Consider the following 18320-nt stretch of genomic DNA (forward strand, 5'->3'; position numbering starts at 1 on the left):
ACTCTCGTTTCCCCTTCGCCATCCCCTGCCCCGACATGACAGTGGCCACAGTCATTAAAGCCCTTGGCACCATATTCACACTGTTCGGTTGCCCCGCATATATCCATAGCGACAGGGGGTCCTCCTTCATGAGTGACGAGCTGCGCCAGTTCCTGCTCAGCAAGGGCATAGCCTCGAGCAGGACGACCAGCTACAACCCCCGGGGGAACGGGCAAGTAGAGAGGGAGAACGGCACGGTCTGGAAGACCGTCCTGCTGGCCCTACGGTCCAGGGATCTCCCAGTTTCCCGGTGGCAGGAGGTACTCCCTGATGCTCTCCACTCCATCCGGTCGCTGCTGTGTACCACCACTAACCAAACGCCTCATGAGCGCCTCCTTGTCTTCCTCAGGAAGTCCTCCTCCGGAACGTCACTGCCGACCTGGCTGGCGGCCCCAGGACCCAACTTGCTCCGGAAACATGTGCGGGCACACAAATCGGACCCGTTGGTCGAGAAGATTCACCTTCTCCACACGAACCCGCAGTACGCCTACATGGCGTACCCCGATGGCCGACAGGACACGGTCTCCCTGCGGGACCTGGCGCCCGCCGGCAACACACACACCCCCGACACCGATCAACCCCTCCCTACCACCGGCGCACCCCGCGACCGCCCCCTTCCCGGGAGGATCGGTCCTCCTCCCGTGCCCGCCCAGGAGTGAAACAGGAACAAACACCAAAACGCTCCCGGAGACGACAACGCCTGAACAAGCACCTGCACCACCACCGGGGCTGAGGCGATCGACGAGGAAGACCAGACCGCCCGCTCGACTCGTGGCATCCGCGTGACACCAAGAATGTTGTTGGATTGTAACAAAAAAAAAAATGTTTTTCTCTTACTAATATTGTAAATAGTTTCACAAACTTTGTACATAGCCCAGTGTAGGGCTAAAACTGTAGTAACATGCCCGAAATATTCCTCCCAGGACCAGCCTTGTAAACCCCTACCACCATGCGAACCACCACCCCGCCGGGTTCCTTTTTAACAAGGGGTGAATGTGGTGGTATGTATTAGGGGTCATGTGGGACTGTGAAGCCGTGATGCTATTGGCTGACCGATCCCGGGTCCTGGTTGGCTGTTGACTCCTGGCTCCGCCCTGAAGGCAGAGTATAAGAACCCAAACTTCTCCCCGCCGCTTCATTCTGTTGCTGAACTGCTGGGGACAAGTCTCGCTTAATAAAGTCTCATCGACTTCATCACTACTCGTCTCTCTCGTAAGTCATTGTGCGCTACGTAAGGTAAAGCAACTAAACCCTGAAAGTTGGAGAATGATCCCCGCCCCACCTCCCCATCCCCTTCAACTGTTCTATCTTCAAGTTTACCTGAGAACTGACATCCTGGTATTTCAACTACAAGAAGCCAGCATTCACAGTCTTTTAGGAGAGAGAATTCCAAATTATTAGCACCATTTGTATGATAAAGTGTTTCTAATTTCATTCCTAAATGACCGATCTTATGCTCCCGTTGTTCTTAATGCTCTCATCAGAGGACAAAGACCTGAATGTTTGCGATGAAATCAGGACCGCAGTGTCGGGAACATTTCTGGCTTGGCAAATCCAACTCGTGAGAAAGTGCCTTGTCGAGTTCAGTTTTCTTTCCGGGCTCTGGATATTAACAGGAGTCGGGCCTGTTGCTCCTGCCGAGAGTTCGGAGGCAGCCAGAGGGGCTACTAGGTGTGGAGGTGGACTATGTGAAAAGTCCGCCCTGGTGCCCTTTGACTTTGTCACAGCTGTTTTAAAACGAAAGAAAAATCAACCCAGCAACCCACCTCCTCACACCCCCTCACACCCCCACATTTCCCCCGTTCATGCCAAATCAATGCCACCTCATGACCCCCAACCCAGCCTAGGACCCCCACATCCACCATGACAAACTGTGCCTCTTCACTCATTTTCCAAGGCTCTTTGTAGCTCATATGTCAATTTAAAGCTAGCTTTTGCCAACCAATGCCTGTCCCCCACCTTTGCCCTTACACCCTCCATGACAACTCGCCCAGTAACCATCATGGGCAGACCTCAGGATGAATGATGACATTAAATTAAATAAATGTTTGAAGTGCCTATCAATTATTTCATGATGTAAACAACAACTCATAAAAAAACCCCCATTACATTTACATCCCTTCAAGTGCTTAATCCCATCTCAAAATAAGAATTTATATTCATAGACCCACATCAAAGTTCTTATAACCACTTGGAGGTGTCAGTTAAATTGTGAATTTATATGCACTGCATTGTAATAATAATAGATTGTGGAATCAATCATGCAGCACACATCCCATAATGATAACCTCAAGCTTATGTCAACAAACAGAGTGCATTACAAACATTGTTTTTTTTCAACTGCCAACTTTTTAAGAAATGAAAGGCCCAGAGGTGTAAATGTCTTGACAGCTTGGCAGATCCTGTATTGACAGTTCCCCTGACAATTTGACAGTTCCAATGGCTTTATCCATTCTTTGTACACATTCGTGTCTGCTTTAAACAATTCCAAATGGTGCTTACCCTCTCCCAAAGTGCACCTGACCTTTCTCGAAGGGTAACTGACTTCTCCCACACGTGTCCATGGACTATCTGAAAGATATCCGTACCTCTCCCAATAACACTGGAAGCTTCAGATCTCCTCCGAAAAGCAACCCATTTTGGACATCCCACAAGCAAAAATTGGATTGGTTTGAAATCAGCTGCACTTTAACGTGTACAGCTGCCTCGGTGAACCGTGGGCATGCAGACTGCAGCCCGGCCTCATCTCCACCAGCACCCCCATTTCACCATGAAATCGTAGGTGCCTGGATTGGGGGCAGGATTTCTGGAATTGGGGCTCCGGCACCATTTTGGCTGAGCCAGGAACCCTCTCTGTCTTTGTGGGGCAGCACAGTAGCACAAGTGGATAGCACTATGGCTTCACAGCGCCAGGGTCCCACGTTCGATTCCCTGCTGGGCCACTGTCTGTGTGGAGTCTACACATTCTCCCGTGTCTGCGTGGGATTCCTCCGGGTGCTCCGGTTTCCTCCCACAGTCCAAAGACGTGCAGGTTAGGTGGATTGGTCATGATAAATTGCCCTTCGTGACCAAAAAGGTTAGGCGGGGTTATTGGGTTACGGGGATAGGGTGGAAGTGAGGGCATAAGTGGGTCGGTGCAGACTCAATGGACTGAATGGCCTCCTTCTGCACTGTATGTATGTTCTATGTTTACGAAAGTGCAGGCCTCAGTTTTTCTGCATTTACCAGGTGTTTGCAAATGGCATGGATAGATTAATTGAGTGGGCATAAAATTGGCAGATGAAGCACTACGTGGGAAAATATGAGCTCATCCACTTTGGCAGGAAGAATGGAAAAGCAGCATATTATTTAAATGGATAGAGATTGCAGAATGCTGAGGTACAGAGGGATCTGGGTGTTCTGGTATATGAATCATGAAAAGTTACCATAGAGTGCAGCAAGTGATCAAGAAGGCAAATGGAAAGTTGTTGGTGATTGCAAGAGGAATGGAAGATAAAAGAAGCAATATTTTACTACAGTTGTTCTGTGCATTAGTGAGACCATGGTGTGATTCAACCGGAAAACATTGATGTCCTGGTTTGTGTGCATTTAGCAGGATGTTTCTCAGATGCTGCAGCCCCCCAACCTTGCAGAGGCCCTTGGGAACACCCCCACCCCTGGTTAAAAATAAACTTGGCCTGATACCTGGCAGTGCCAACCTGGCACCTGGGCACTCTGGCACTGCCAGCCTGTCACCATGGCAGAGTGCCTGGGTGATACTGCCAGGGTGCTAGGCTGGCAGTGCCAAGGTGCCTGTATGTCAGAGGGAGTGCCAGGGTGCAACCGTATCCTGACCACCCAGGGGCCTGAGAGACATCCCCCCCCCCCCCCCCCCATGCACTTGCGACTGGTCTAAGTTTGTGTATTAAACAGCACCCTGGCAAGGTCGCCCAGGCACAGCCGTTACGTCCCGGATGCCAGGAGAATCCCATGAATACATATTTAAATAAGCCTAGTGGCTCACTTAAATATGCTGACCAGAGTCACGCCAGTGAGGACGAGATCCAGGTTGCAATATCTCGCAAAATTTAATCATTGTGCCTATCAGCAAATTTAGAGCTACCAAGGCTCTGACTACATTCCCACCACAACAGTCAGCCCTCCCTATTGGGTGCCCCCATTGGTCGGGGTCTCACGCTGCAGCGGTCTGCGTTTCATTGAGAGTATGCCTCTGGCCACACTATTTAATTGCAAGGATTAATATAATATTGAAAATAATTGTGAAACGTGTTTAGCAAGGATTAGTATGCTACATGCGAGGTACTCGTTAGTTTTCCTCACAGACATTTTTTTTCTCCACAGCCCTCTTTTTCATTGACCTATTTTTTTCTTCAATGGACACACAGACCACCTGAAGTACCACCTGTTGGGAACCACTGGACTAGACCTTTCCTCACTGATTTGCATATCATTCCTCACAATATACCAAGTGAAAAATACACTCGGAACAACGGGTGTTCCAAATTACCCTTCTGGATTTTGGAATGCCCTTGCATTTAACATTAGCGGAGTTCTTAACACCTGTATGATTCCTGGCCTGCCCCAAAGCCACTCTGAACGATACTTCTTGAAAGCACTGGCACCCAATGTAGCATCTCAACCTCTGTGCACACGTATTTAGTTGGAGGTTGGGAAAACAGTCCTTTTTTTCAAAAAAACCCATCTGGTTCACTAATGTCCTTTAGGGAAGGAAATCTGTCATCCTTACCTGGTCTGGCCTACATGTGACTCCAGACCCACAGCAATGTGTTTGACTCTTAACGTCCCCTCAAGGGCAATTAGGGATGGGCAATAAATGCTGGCATAATCAGCGACGCCCACGTCCTATGAACAAATAATTACAAAACATATTCTAACGACAACATAATAACAGATACAGACATCGACTTGCAATCATAGATCTGCTAGCCTGGGGTATTAGCTTTTTCTGATCATGCACATTCTCTTGGGTCTCTGACAAATGACTGTGTACGTGCAGAGTTTGCAGTCAATAGTCAGTGTAGTCGCTGCCAAAGACCTCTAAGGGAGAGACATTTCAATTAGGCTTCTTGGGTTGTTCTGAAACACAGAAAGATTTCTGTTTTTGAGCAGTCAGCTGGGAGTCAAGTTGCGGATGGTTGGACTACTTTTCTGATTTTATCATTAGCAAAGGATTTAATTAAATAAAGAGCTGGCTGTAAGCTTTTGCAGTGCCTCGGGGCTCAGTTGAATTGGCTCGGTGGGTGGATGATGACAGATATATTTTTGTATCTTATTTTAACTTGTTGCATAGTTGAAAATAAAATATATTGGAAAGATCAGGTAATTATTTTGATGACGCCAAGTCATTAGACACCTCAGAAATGTAAACATTATTTGATTTGACTGAATCTAATCGGTGCAGCATTTAACTATTTACTACACAGCACATGCATTGATATGAATGTGGTGGGACATCAGTTTTATTTTCAAATATTTGCAATTATTATACAATTTGAATGGAGAATTTTTTAATAGTTACGAAACAGAGGGTGGAATTCTCTCACAGCCCCCTCAGTGGGTTCAACAGCAGATGGCAGGAGTGCAGAAATTGGTTTTACACTGGTGTCAAATTCCCGTGGGATCTATCGCCGGTGCCTGCTATGGCGGATTGAGAAACCCACTGGGGGCTGATGTGAAATCAATTTGGCATCCCGCTAATTGGATGCCAGTGAAGGCCCAACTGGAAGCTTCCACCCATGTCAGATTCTCCGCGACGCAGGCGGGAAAACACGCTGGTCCAGGACACGTCTGGAACAACATGGCAAGCAGAAGTCAGGGCTCCCCTGAGCAACGGCTGGGGCTGCCTCCGGAGTTCGGGATGGAGGCCGCCAGCAACCCTTGACACCAGAACATAACCAGTACTGGGTGGAAGTGGTATCTACAGATGGATCTTTTAGATTCAGTTCATCAAAGAGGTGCATCTTCCAACCTCAAGAGTATTCCAGGAGCTTCATCTTCTTCTTCAGGAGGTCCATCTTTTGTCTGCAACAGGGAGTCAGTAAGTGATCATGGGCACCTTTTCAATATGACAGCCAGCTATGATGGTGGAGCACATGCAATCATATCCACTCCACCACGGAATATGACGCTAAACCCCCGGGCTGGAAGATATGGTATGGTTTTCTGCCAGCCTCTGCAGTAGGGAACATGCCCTGTTCCTGCCACCATCACAGGACCTAGTTCCAGATGGGAGAATTCCAGTTGTAGATTAATCCTATAAATCCATTGACTATTAAATTGTTTTTTTTTATGTTCATGCTTTAACTGTGCTTCTAATTTAACTGTACTTTGTGTGTGAGCATCAGCACTTTCAAATATATGCTAGTGAATTTTGGATCTGGTATTCAAATCATTGGGTGGAATATTCCATTCTCTGCACAAGTGCAGGCTGATGCAAGAAAACCGAAGGGCAGCTGGCAGGCTGCAAACGGACTTTTATTTCCAGATAATCCAGAATGCTATCCAAAAGAAATCTGGAGGTAGAACTCATGCTGTCGGAGTACGGCAGAGCCAGAAAAAGCCGGCAGTTGAGAATCCGGAGGCAACCCGATCTCCGATTTTAAAAAACAGATATCCCCCCTTCCCACATGCATATGAAGACCCCCTTGGGCTCAGGGGCACCCTGCCCCTCAGCTGGACACTAGGAACCCACCCCCCACACACGCACAAGGGAAACCATCCCCAAACTGCTAAGGGAACTCTCCCAATGGATCTTCCCAGAGGGCCCATAGGCAGTACCCCAGGCACTTCCCTCTAGCACTGCCCCCTGGCAGTGCCAGGATGTCATGCCAAGTGGTAGTGTAATGGTACCAGAGGTCAGTGCCAGGGTACTCCCTGGGCATGTTCCTCTCCTCCAGGTGGTTATACTTACCTGTGCGCCCCCGTGAGTTCCCTTCGCGTTGTTCACGTTTTAAAAAAATAGTTGTAAACCTTGCCGACGTGAGATTACAATTGTTTGGGGCGGCAATACGGCGGGGAAGCCTGCTGATTATATGGAAATGTATTAAAATGAGGTTCTCAACCTTCCTGGGTGGTAATCTCATTGCGTCACTGAGAGAGACTGGGAGAATGAGAAAATGAGATCTCACTGGCGTGATTCTCGATTTCTCAGTCTTGCAATATTTTGTTCCCAAGCGCCCATGAATGCGGCCGCAAAATCACAGCCACTGTTTTTCTTTGGAAATATTAAAACCACTTCTGTTCATGTCTTTGAATTCATGCATTGGTTGACCAGATGCTCTGTGAAAATAGCACGGGTAGTCGGGAGTCTAATTTCTTTCAGGCCAAAATGCCATCGGTTTGGTTTTTGATTCTTGAAAATCAATAAATTGATTATCTAATTAATTTAATTTGCACAAATTAATCTGTTTATCAGAAGGAATAATGACAATTCCATGGAAACAAATAGGAGTGTTTAACCTGGAAAATAATTTCTTAGCCTAAATGCTTTGAGTGAGATATTGGCCGTGGGAGGCGGCACACTGTGGCCAGGGGTGGGACCTTTTGCTCCTGCCGCTGTCAATGGGATTTCCCATTGAATCCACTCTACGCTGCCAGGAAGCCTTAACGTGGCTGTGCCATGAGCCGGATCGGAAGGTCCCGCCCTTTGTGCCAATTCTAGAATTTCTGGTGTTCAGAAAAATAAGAGGTAATGTCGCTGAAATGTTTAAAACTCTTGGTGGGTTTGACAGATATACCACAATGGATGTGGTATATCTGGATTTCCAGAAAGCCTTTGACAAGGTGCCACACAAAAGTTTGCTGCATAAGATAAAGATGCATGGCATTAAGGGGAAAGTAGTAGCATGGATAGAGGATTGGTTAATTAATAGAAAGCAAAGAGTGGGGATTAATGGGTGTTTCTCAGGTTGGCAATCAGTAGCTAGTGGTGTCCCTCAGGGATCAGTGTTGGGCCCACAATTGTTCACAATTTACATCAATGATTTGGAGTTGGGGACCAAGGGCAATGTGTCCAAGTTTGCAGACGACACTAAGATGAGTGGTAAAGCAAAAAGTGCAGAGGATACTGGAATTCTGCCGAGGGATTTGGATAGGTTAAGTGAATGGGCTAGGGTCTGGCAGATGGAATACAATGTTGACAAATGTAGGATATCCATTTTGGTAGGAATAACAGCAAAAGGGATTATTATTTAAATGATAAAATATTAAAACATGCTACTGTGCAGAGATACCTGGGTGTGCTAGTGCATGAGTCGCAAAAAGTTGGTTTACAGGTGCAACAGGTGATTAAGAAGGCAAATGGAATTTTGTCCTTCATTGCTAGAGGGATGGAGTTTAAGACTATGGAGGTTATGCTGCAATTGTATAAGGTGTTAGTGAGGCCACACCGGGAGTATTGTGTTCAGTTTTGGTCCCCTTACCTGAGAAAGGACATACTGGCGCTGGAGGGTGTGCAGAGAAGATTCACTAGGTTAATCCTAGAGCAGAAGGGGTTGGATTACGAGGAGAGGTTGAGTAGACTGGGACTGTACTCGTTGGAACTTAGAAGGATGAGGGGGGATCTTATAGAAACATATAAAATTATGAAGGGAATAGATAGGATAGATGCGGGCAGGTTGTTTCCACTGGCGGGTGAAAGCAGAACTAGGGGGCATAGCCTCAAAATAAGGGGAAGTAGATTTAGGACTGAGTTTAGGAGGAACTTCTTCACCCAAAGGGTTGTGAATCTGTGGAATTCCCTGCCCAGTGAAGCAGTTGAGGCTCCTTCATTGAATGCTTTTAAGATAAAGATAGATAGTTTTTTGAAGAATAAAGGGATTAAGGGTTATGGTGTTCGGGCTGGAAGCTGGAGCTGAGTCCACAAAAGATCAGTCATGATCTCATTGAATGGCGGAGCAGGCTCGAGGGGCCAGATGGCCTACTCCTGCTCCTAGTTCTTATGTTCTTATGACAGGGTAGATGCTGAGAAGCTCTTTCTCCTGCTGAAGCCCTCTAATTAGAGATGATAGTGTCAGGAAAAGGAATCTGCATATTTCGGATGGGATGAGGAGGACCTTCTTCACTTCCAGGGTTGTGATGAGAGCTGATGATGCACAGACAATGAGTAATATTGAGATCAATAGGGAATCAAGGAAAATAGGGGTAGAACAGAAAAGTGGGATTGAAATAGATGTTCAGCCATAATCTGATTCAATGGCAAAACAGGCTTGATTGGTCCCCTCCTACTCCCATTTCCCATGCATATTCTGTTTCCTCTTTTCAAGATAATTAAATGTGCAATTTCATTGCGACACGCTGATTAAATATCTTCAAATTTACTTCTTCATATATATGTATGATGACTATAATTTCTGAGAAAACATCATTACAATGTTCTTTTCTGTTCTTATTTCAATTGTGCTTGATCCTCTTAGTAATGAAGGCCCAAATAGACAACTACAAATTATCAGCTGGCAATGTTGGATCACACCTGAAATTATATTAAAGCGTCACAGTGCAGAAAGTGCACACCAGCAAGCCGACATTTGATTTTCAGCATTCGATTATTTCACACGGTGAGTCAGTAATGATTCCCAAAATTGTTACCAAATGGCTGGCTGACTGACCTAAAAGGAATGAGAGCAACATCAGGAAAAAGAATCTGCTCATAGCTGAATTGATGTAGAGTTGGACCAGATAAGGTTTAGTCATTATGAGTTGCCTGTGTAAATATTAAGGGAGGGGAACTGAAAAAATAAAAAAAATAACTTGCATTGGATAGAAATATAGAAAATAGGAGCAGGAGGAGGCCATGGGGAGCAGGGTGGCACAGTGGCTAGCACTGCTGCCTCACAGCACGAGGGACCCGGGTTCAATTCCAGGCTCGGGTGATTGTCTGTGTAGAGTTTGCACTTTCTCCTCATGGCTGCGTGGGTTTCTTCCGGGTGCTCCGGTTTCTTCCCACAATCCAAAGATATGCAGGTTCGGTGGATTGGCCATGCTAAATTGCCCCTTCACGTCCATAAAGGTTAGGTGGGGTTACTGGGTTACAGGGATAGGGTGGAAGCATGGGCTTAAGTGGGGTGCTCTTTCCAAGGGCCAGTGCAGATTCGATGGGCTGACTGGCTGTGGTCACTGGGGTGTTAATCCAGAGACTCCAAAGTAATGCTCTGGGGACCCTGGTTCGAATCCCACCACTGCTGATGGTAGAATTTGAATTCAATAAAAATAATTCTGGAAATAAATGTTGAATAATAACCATGAAACCATTGTCGTTTGTTGTAAAAACCTGGTTCACCAATGTCCTTTAGGGAAGGATATCTACTTGTCTGGTCTATATGTGACGCCAGGTCCACAGCAATGAGGTTAACTCTTAAAACCCCTCGTAACAGCCGTTTCCACCCTGGGGAAAAATCTCTGGCTATATGTGACTCTATCCATGCCTCTCATCACCTTGTACACCTCTATCAAGTCACCTCTCTGCCTTCTTCGCTCCAGTGAGAAAAGCCCTAGCTCCCTCAACCTTTCTTCAGACGATATGCCCTCCAGTCCAGGCAGCATCCTGGTAAATCTCCTCTGTACCCTCTCCAAAGCATCCACATCCTTCCTACAATGAGGCAACCAGAACTGGACACAATATTCCAAGTGTGGTCTGACTAGAGTTATATAAAGCTGCAGCAAAACCTCGTGGCTCTTAAACTCAATCCCCCTGTTAATGAAAGCCAACACACCATACGCCTTCTTAACACCCCAATCAACTGGGTGGCAACTTTGAGGGATCTATATACATGAACCCCAAGATCCCTCTGTTCCTCCACACTTCCAGAATCCTGCCTTTAACCCTGTATTCAGCATTCAAATTCGGCCTTCCAAAATGAATCACTTCACATTTATCAAGGTTGAACTCCATCTGCCACTTCTCAGCCCAGCTCTGCATCCTGTCAATATCCTGCTGTAACCTGCAACAACCCTCAACACTATCTACAACTCCCCTAACTTTTGTGTCATCGGCAAACTTACTAACCCACCCTTCCATTTCCTCATCCAAGTCATTTATAAAAACCACAAAGAGCAAAGGTCCCAGAACAGATCCTTGCGGGACACAACTGGTCACCGACCTCCAGGTAGAATACTTTCTATCCACTACCACTCGCTGTCTTCTTTCGTCTAGCCAATTCTGTATCCAGACAGCCAAATTTTCCTGTATCCCATGCCCCCTAACCTTCTGAATGAAGCTACCATGGGGAACCTTGTCAAATGCCTTACTGAAATCCATATACACCACATCCACTGCCCGACCTTCATCAATATGTCTCGTCACATCCTCAAAGAATTCATTGAGACTTGTGAGGCATGACCTGCCCCTCACAAAGCCATGCTGACTATATTTAATCAAACTATGATTTTCTAAATAATCATAAACCCTATCTCTCAGAATCCTTTCCAATATTTTGCTCACCACAGATGTAAGACTTATGGGTCTGTAATTCCCAGGGATTTCCCTATTCCCTTTCTTGAACAGGGGAACAACATTCGCCTCCCTCCAATCATCCAGTACTACTCCAGTGGAGAGTGAGGATGCAAAGATTATCGTCAATGGCGCAGCAATCTCCTCCCTCACTTCCCGTAGTAACCTTGGGTATATCCCGTCAGGCCCAGGCGACTTATCTATCCTGATGCTTTTCAAAATTTCCAGCACATCCTCCTTCTTAATATCAACCTGTTTGAGTCTATTAATCTGGTTCACACTGTTCTCATGAGCAACAATGTCCCTCTCTCTAGTGAATACTGAAGCAAAGTATTCATCTAGGGTCTCCCCCATCTCCTCAGACTCTCGGCACAAGTTCCCTCCACTATCCCTGATCGGCCCGACTTTCACTCTGATCATCCTCTTATTTCTCACATAAGTGTAGAACGCCTTGGGGTTTCCCCTAATCCTTCCCGCCAGGGCTTTTTCATGCCTCCTTCTAGCTCTCCTCAGTCCATTTTTGAATTCCTTCCTGGCTACCTTGTAACCCTCTAGAGCCGAGTCAGATTCTTGCTTCCTCAACCTTACCTAAGTTTCCTTCTTCCTCTTGACTAGAAGCTTCACTTCTCTTGTATTCCAAGGCTCTTTCACCTTACCATTACTTCCTCGTCTCAGTGAGATAAAACAATTCAGCACTCACAGCAAGTGCGGTCACTTTCACAGCTATCTACTTCAAAGTCACTCAAGCGTGAAGGGAGATGACTGGAACAATGCTGACGCCTGGGTGTGTGTGGAAGCTGTCAATCACAACCTAGTAAAATCAATATTTTTGGTTTTTCTTTAATTTAGAGTATCCAATTCTTTTTTTTTCCAATTGAGGGGCAATTTAGAATGGCCAAATCACCTACCCTGCACATCTTTGGGTTGTGAGGGTGATACACACACAGACAGGGGAGAATGTGCAAATTTTACACGGACAGTGACCCGGGACCGGGATCGAACCCGGGTCCTCAGTGCTGTGAGGAGGCAATGCTAACCACTGCGCTACCATGCTGCCCCTAGTAAAATCAATATTAAAGAGAAATGAATGAGTGCCTTTCAGATCAAAGATGACTGGTTTTCTCTTTCTCGGAATTGACAGGTGCTGCATCCTCTGCCTGAGACGGCAGGTATATTGCACACGAGTTTTAAAGTAGTGAATTTTTTTTGACTGCCTCTGACGGGGAACCACCTGCACACATACACAAGGGAAACCCCCACACATGCACAAGGCAACCCCCCACACATACACAAGGGAATCCCCCACACATGCACAAGGGGAATTCCCTGACACGGATATAAGGTACCCCCACCCAATGGAGCTTCTTAGAGGGCTCCCCTTGGCACTGCCCCCTGGCATCTTGGTACTGCTCCCTCAGGGGCAGTGCCATGGGCAGTGCCATGGTACAGCCTGGGAATATCCCTCTCCCCCAGGGGAATTTACTTAATTACGCACCCCACGTGGGATACCTTCACCTGGTTCACATTTTGCAAAACCTGTTGTAAACCTTACCAGCATGGTGGAAAATCCTAACGTGGGGGGAATGACACGGTGGGGAAGCCTTTTAATGAGATGTTAGCTTTCTGAAATGAGGTTTCCGAACTTTCTGGGTGGGAACTTCATTACATCACTGGCGAGGGGTGGGGAAAATCAGAAAGCAACATCACGCCGGTGAGGTTATCGTTTTCTGACTCATGAGGTATTTTCCGCCCAAATTGCCGTCCACCACAGGTGCAAAATCGTGGCCATAATATGTTTAAAATGGTGAAACCTGAAACAGTTATTATAGGCCGGATTTGAGGTTTTGGGCGGAGACCTCAATGTTGGGGCCGCTTATTTAAGAGGGAGATGAGGAAAAATGTACCCTCAGAGGGTTGTGAGTCTTTGGAATTCTTTTGCTCGAAAGGTGGTTGAGGCAGAGGTGGATAGATTCTTACATATAAGGCAGAGGTGGATAGATTCTTGATAAGAAAAGGGGTGATGGGATTTGGGTAGTCGGCAGGAATGGGATTTGAAGTTGAAGTTAGATCAGTCATGATCTTATTGAGTAGCGGAGCAGGCTCAAGGAGCAGGGTGGCTCACCCGTGTTGCTAATTCTCTTGTTCGTAAATGGGCTTCTCAGTTTCATACTGTCACCCATTAGTCCCAAAATTGGCCAACTAGGGTCTTGTGGGCAGGTTAACTAGGGTCTTGTGGGCAGGTTCATCATCCAATTAAGGATGGCGGTGGGCTCTTTGGCTGAAGGGTCAATAGGATGTCCACCAGCTCAGAGGGAGCAGCAGCTTGCATGAGAGAGAGAGAGAGACTCTTGAGGAGCCCTCTCTGTGACATTAAGAGTTTTAAATTTAAAAATGACCTCAGCAGCTAGGCCACCATTGTAGAGGGGGAACTTCCACAGGGCAGCCTTCAGCCGCATCCAGGACCAAGCAGGCAAGAAGGGGGTCTCAAAGTCTGCCTGGAGCACTGGTTGCTGGGAGGCCACCTTGAGGCAGATGATTTCATCACCGATGCTTTGTGGGCCAGATTGTAAAGTTCCAGTCAGTCTCCTACAACAGACCTTAATGGGCCATTCACTCTCCTTAATTAGATACCTGCCAATTGCAGACAGGTGGTCCTTCCACCAAAGACTCTGGGAAACTGTCCCACAGGCAGGATGGTGTTAACTGGGTGACAGTGTGAATTTTAGCTTCTACCCTCGAACATAGAGCCTCCATAAGGGCAAAAGTTCTGTTCTAGATTCTAGATTTAGGTACGTCTAACTTCCATATGATGATGTGGAAACTCCCCAGAGTAATCTAGGCAACTCCGTTAATGGGCAAAACAGCAGAAAATTATTGGGATGTGTTCAAAAATAAATTTAACATGAAACAGACCCAGTTTATACCCCTATAAGGTGAAGAACTACTTGTCAAAAATAACACACATGGTTGACTAAAAAGATAAGTGACAACGTAAAACGAAAATGACAAAAACACAGACAAATGCAAAACAGCACAGATACTGGCAAATAGGAAAGATGCAATGGGCACAAATGGTGACAAAACAAATAGTAAGAACTAAGTAAAAGGTATATAAAAAGGAACTTTCAAGGAACATTGTTAGGTTTTGTAACAATGTCCTTCTATACACTACGTTATGTGATATGTGGTGACAGAGGTATTTGGGAGATTTTCCTTTCTTCCATTTTAGACTGTGAGCAAGCAACACCTCTGCAATAAACTCTGATGGCTGGTTAACGGTGTGGCAACCTGGTTATCCTTTATCTTCTACTGTGAAGTAAAACAAAACCCCCTAAAATATCACAGTAAAAATACAAAGCTGGCGACGAGGATGTTTTTCCAGTAAAATAGTTGAAAGAAACAACTCAGACTTGTACCTCGATTCAAGGGTCAATTTTTAGGAGACCATTCTGCCATCGATTAAAGTGCAGTAAATCTGACCTTTAGAAATGTGTTTTCCAGCCTTTGCTAAGGGTGTACATTAATTTGAAAATTAATGGAAAGCACTCAGGACCATTCTTTAAATTGACCATGGCCAGGGGGGGCTCAGAGGTGGAAAATGAAAAAAGTATTTTTAGCCAACCTGTTGACGGTAATACAAGTCGATTAAAACAAATCCTCAGAGAAAATGAGCAAAATAAAGAAATAAAGAGGTAGGATGTAACAAAAAAATAATTCGCTTATCAAAACTGGGAAGTCATTTCCAGCTGCGTACCTTCGCACGATAGGATCCTCGAACTCAATGAGGGAGAGAAGGGCCTGCTTTTGGGAAAAGGGCTCAAAAGGAAAATTAACATGATAGTAACCAAGATTAAGCAAAATTAATGTTGTAGTCTGATTAAAAAACAGATTGGTATTTGCAAAAAGGTATTTGCAAAAAGAAAAAAATCATTTCTTAAACCCACAGTTCAACTAAGAAAACATTTTTAAAGAAACATTAAAAAAAAATACAAATTAAAATGGAAACGGAAGTCATTAGAGGGGAGGAAATGTTATAAAAAAGTACTACAGATTAAGAACTGGTAACTGCGATGGCGGAAATATGTAACGCTGTGGAACCATTCGATGAGAATGCGGAATCATGCAGTTCCTGTAAAAAGAGATTCCAGTACTACCCCGCAGCAAATAGATTTGCAGATGGAATTTAAGTAGCAACCTTCTTAAGTATAATACAACAAAAACCTTCACCGTATTACAAAGTTTTGTCCTTCCTGCAACTCCTTGTACAATAACTTGCGAGGAAATAGCGAAGACCCTTGAAGAACACTTCTCAGTTAAAACATTAATCTCTCAGCCCAGGCCAGGACGGGCGCGAATAGCGCGCCGCCGCCCCGTGCCTGTCCGCCGATTCTCTGGAGAGCGGAGAATTGGCGCCGGCGCAGTCGGCGCGCCGCCGGTCAGGGGTCGCTCTATGCGGCCCTCACCCCCGGCGATTCTCCACCCGGGATGGGCCGAGGGGTCGCGCAAAATATCCGAGTCTCGCCGGCGCCATCCACGTGTGGTCTTACCTGGTGGGACCTTGGTGTGCATGCATCCAGGGGTGGCCTGGTGAGGGGGAGGGGGTTCCGACCCCACGGGGGGCCTCCGCTGTGGCCTGGCCCACAATCGGGGCCTACCGATTGGTGGGCCAGCCTCTCAGCTGGGGGCCTCTTTTGCTCCGCACTGGCCCCTGTAGCCCTACGCCATGTTGCGTCCGGGCTGGCGTAGAGAAGGAAGACACTGCGCATGCGCACATTGGCGCCGGTAGCACTGCACATGCGCAGACGCATGGTGCCATTTTGATGCCGGCATCGGCAGCTGGAGCGGCGTGGTCCAGTCCAGTGCTGTGCTGGCCACTGTAGGGGTCAGAATCGCTGCTCCTGAGGGCATGTTGATGCCTTCGTGAAACGCGACGGCGTTTACAACGGCGTCAACACTTAGTCTCAGGATCAGAGAATCCCGCCCTCTATGCTTCTGGGTCGTAGAATGAAATTTTCCTGCACTTTTTGGAAGAGCTTGTTTGAACAAAATCAAACTAAATTGGCAAGCTGTGAACGAATCGGTTGATGGAAAGAATTACAGAAACTCTTAGAAAATTACAAGAAGATATTTAAAAACACTTTGGAGGAAATTATTTGAGTTGAGATACAGCTTAAGATAAAACCAGGAAGCACCCTTAAATGCTTAAAGGCAAGAACTATGCCATATGCAATCAAACCAAAGGTCAAAGAGGAACATGGCAAATTGATCAATGATGGAGTGATTGAGTCTGTGATTACGAATGATTGGGAAACTCCAATTGTTCCAGTTATCAAGCCAGATGGCTCAGTCAGAATCTGTGGTGACTTTAAAATTACGATAAACCCAGTGTTGTGTGCTGACCAGTATCCTTTACCATTAATAGAGGACCTATTTGCTGTTTTGTCGAGTTGACAACAGTTCAATAAAATAGATTTGTCCCAAGTGTACTTCCACATGCAGGTGGCAGCTGAGGTGCAACATCCTCCACCTATTGTAAACACACAAAGGACTGTTCAGGTAGCATACAAGTGCCTCCGGTTCAAAATAATGTCTGCATTGGCCTATTCCAAACGTCCATGGACCAAATACTTAGTTGCCTCAACTGCTAATTGGATGAATTTTAATTGTCAGCAGGACTGAACAGGAGCATCTAAAGAATTTAGAAAGCACATTGGAGCATCTTGAAAGACACGGGGCTGGATTCTCCGTTTCAGCGGCGAAGTGCCGGCTGAAACGGGAAATTCGAGGGCGTTTTACGACTCCAAAATCAGTGCCGAACCCTCACCAAATCCGGGACCAGTGAGGGGCTAGCAGTGGCGCCGGGTACAACTCCCGGCTCCAGTGCCGAAAACAGCCGGAGAATGGCCGGGTCCCTGGCCATGCATGCGCATGGCGAGGAACTGCAGCGATCGCGCCGTACAAAATGGCGCCGGCTGTGCGCAGACCCGATCTGCCAAATGCGACCCCACAGGTCACCCCCTGACAACCCCCTGACAACCCCTTGGGCCACCCCCTGGCCACCTCCCACCAGTCCCCCTATCCCGTGCGGAAGCCTCCCCAGCCAGCGGCATGGATCCTGGACGAGTATGGCGCCGCTGGACACAGTCTGCAGCCGCCACGCCGGGTTCTCGACCGCTCAGACCACAGGTCAACCACACGGTCGGAAGCTCAGCCCATCAGGGGTGGAGCATCGCGGAGGGTTTGCCGATGATGCATCAACGCCGTTGCAACGGCGTGCGGCGTGCGACATGCGACACAATGTAGCCATTTTGGAGGGGGTGGGGACTCGAAACCGGCGCTGCCCCCGATTTGGGCATCGGAAGGGATTCTTCGCCCGATCGCTGATTACAATATCGGCGTCAGGCAATGGCGTATCCTGCCCACAAATCCCATCAAGGGAGAGAAGTGCAAATTTTTCCAACCATAAATAAGGTTGGCCATGTAATTGATAACGACGAGCTCCACAAGGAACCTAAGAAGGTGACTGCGATTTTAAATGTGCCAAGGCCACAGAATGTATTGCTACTAAGATCTTTTTTGGAACGCATCAATTACTATGGAAAGTTTATTCTAAATCTTGTGACCATATTAAAATCACTCTGTGCATTATTATCTGCGAACCAACAATGGTCTTGGACAAAAGACTGCAAAGAGGAATTTACTAAAGTTAATAATGTGTTGAAGAAACCAGAAGTCTTAGTTCAGTTCGACCCAAAGTTGAAAATACAACTTGCAGGTGATGCATCGCCTTATGGGTAGATGCAGTTGCCGTTCA

General features: G+C 46.6%; 2 long non-coding RNA genes across 2 annotated transcripts in view; one reads left to right on the forward strand and one right to left on the reverse strand.

The window, feature by feature from the left end:
- Nucleotides 1-18320, reverse strand: part of LOC140398022 (uncharacterized) — a 196718-nt gene that overhangs the window by 113635 nt on the left and 64763 nt on the right. The window lies entirely within an intron of this gene.
- Nucleotides 1-18320, forward strand: part of LOC140398021 (uncharacterized) — a 73053-nt gene that overhangs the window by 36572 nt on the left and 18161 nt on the right. Inside the window, exon 2 of the long non-coding RNA XR_011937385.1 lies at nt 9474-9614. This is a non-coding gene — a long non-coding RNA (uncharacterized lncRNA). The remainder of the gene's footprint in view (nt 1-9473; nt 9615-18320) is intronic.

The sequence above is a fragment of the Scyliorhinus torazame genome, chromosome 21 (assembly GCF_047496885.1).
Source record: "Scyliorhinus torazame isolate Kashiwa2021f chromosome 21, sScyTor2.1, whole genome shotgun sequence".
Lineage (NCBI taxonomy): Eukaryota > Metazoa > Chordata > Chondrichthyes > Carcharhiniformes > Scyliorhinidae > Scyliorhinus > Scyliorhinus torazame.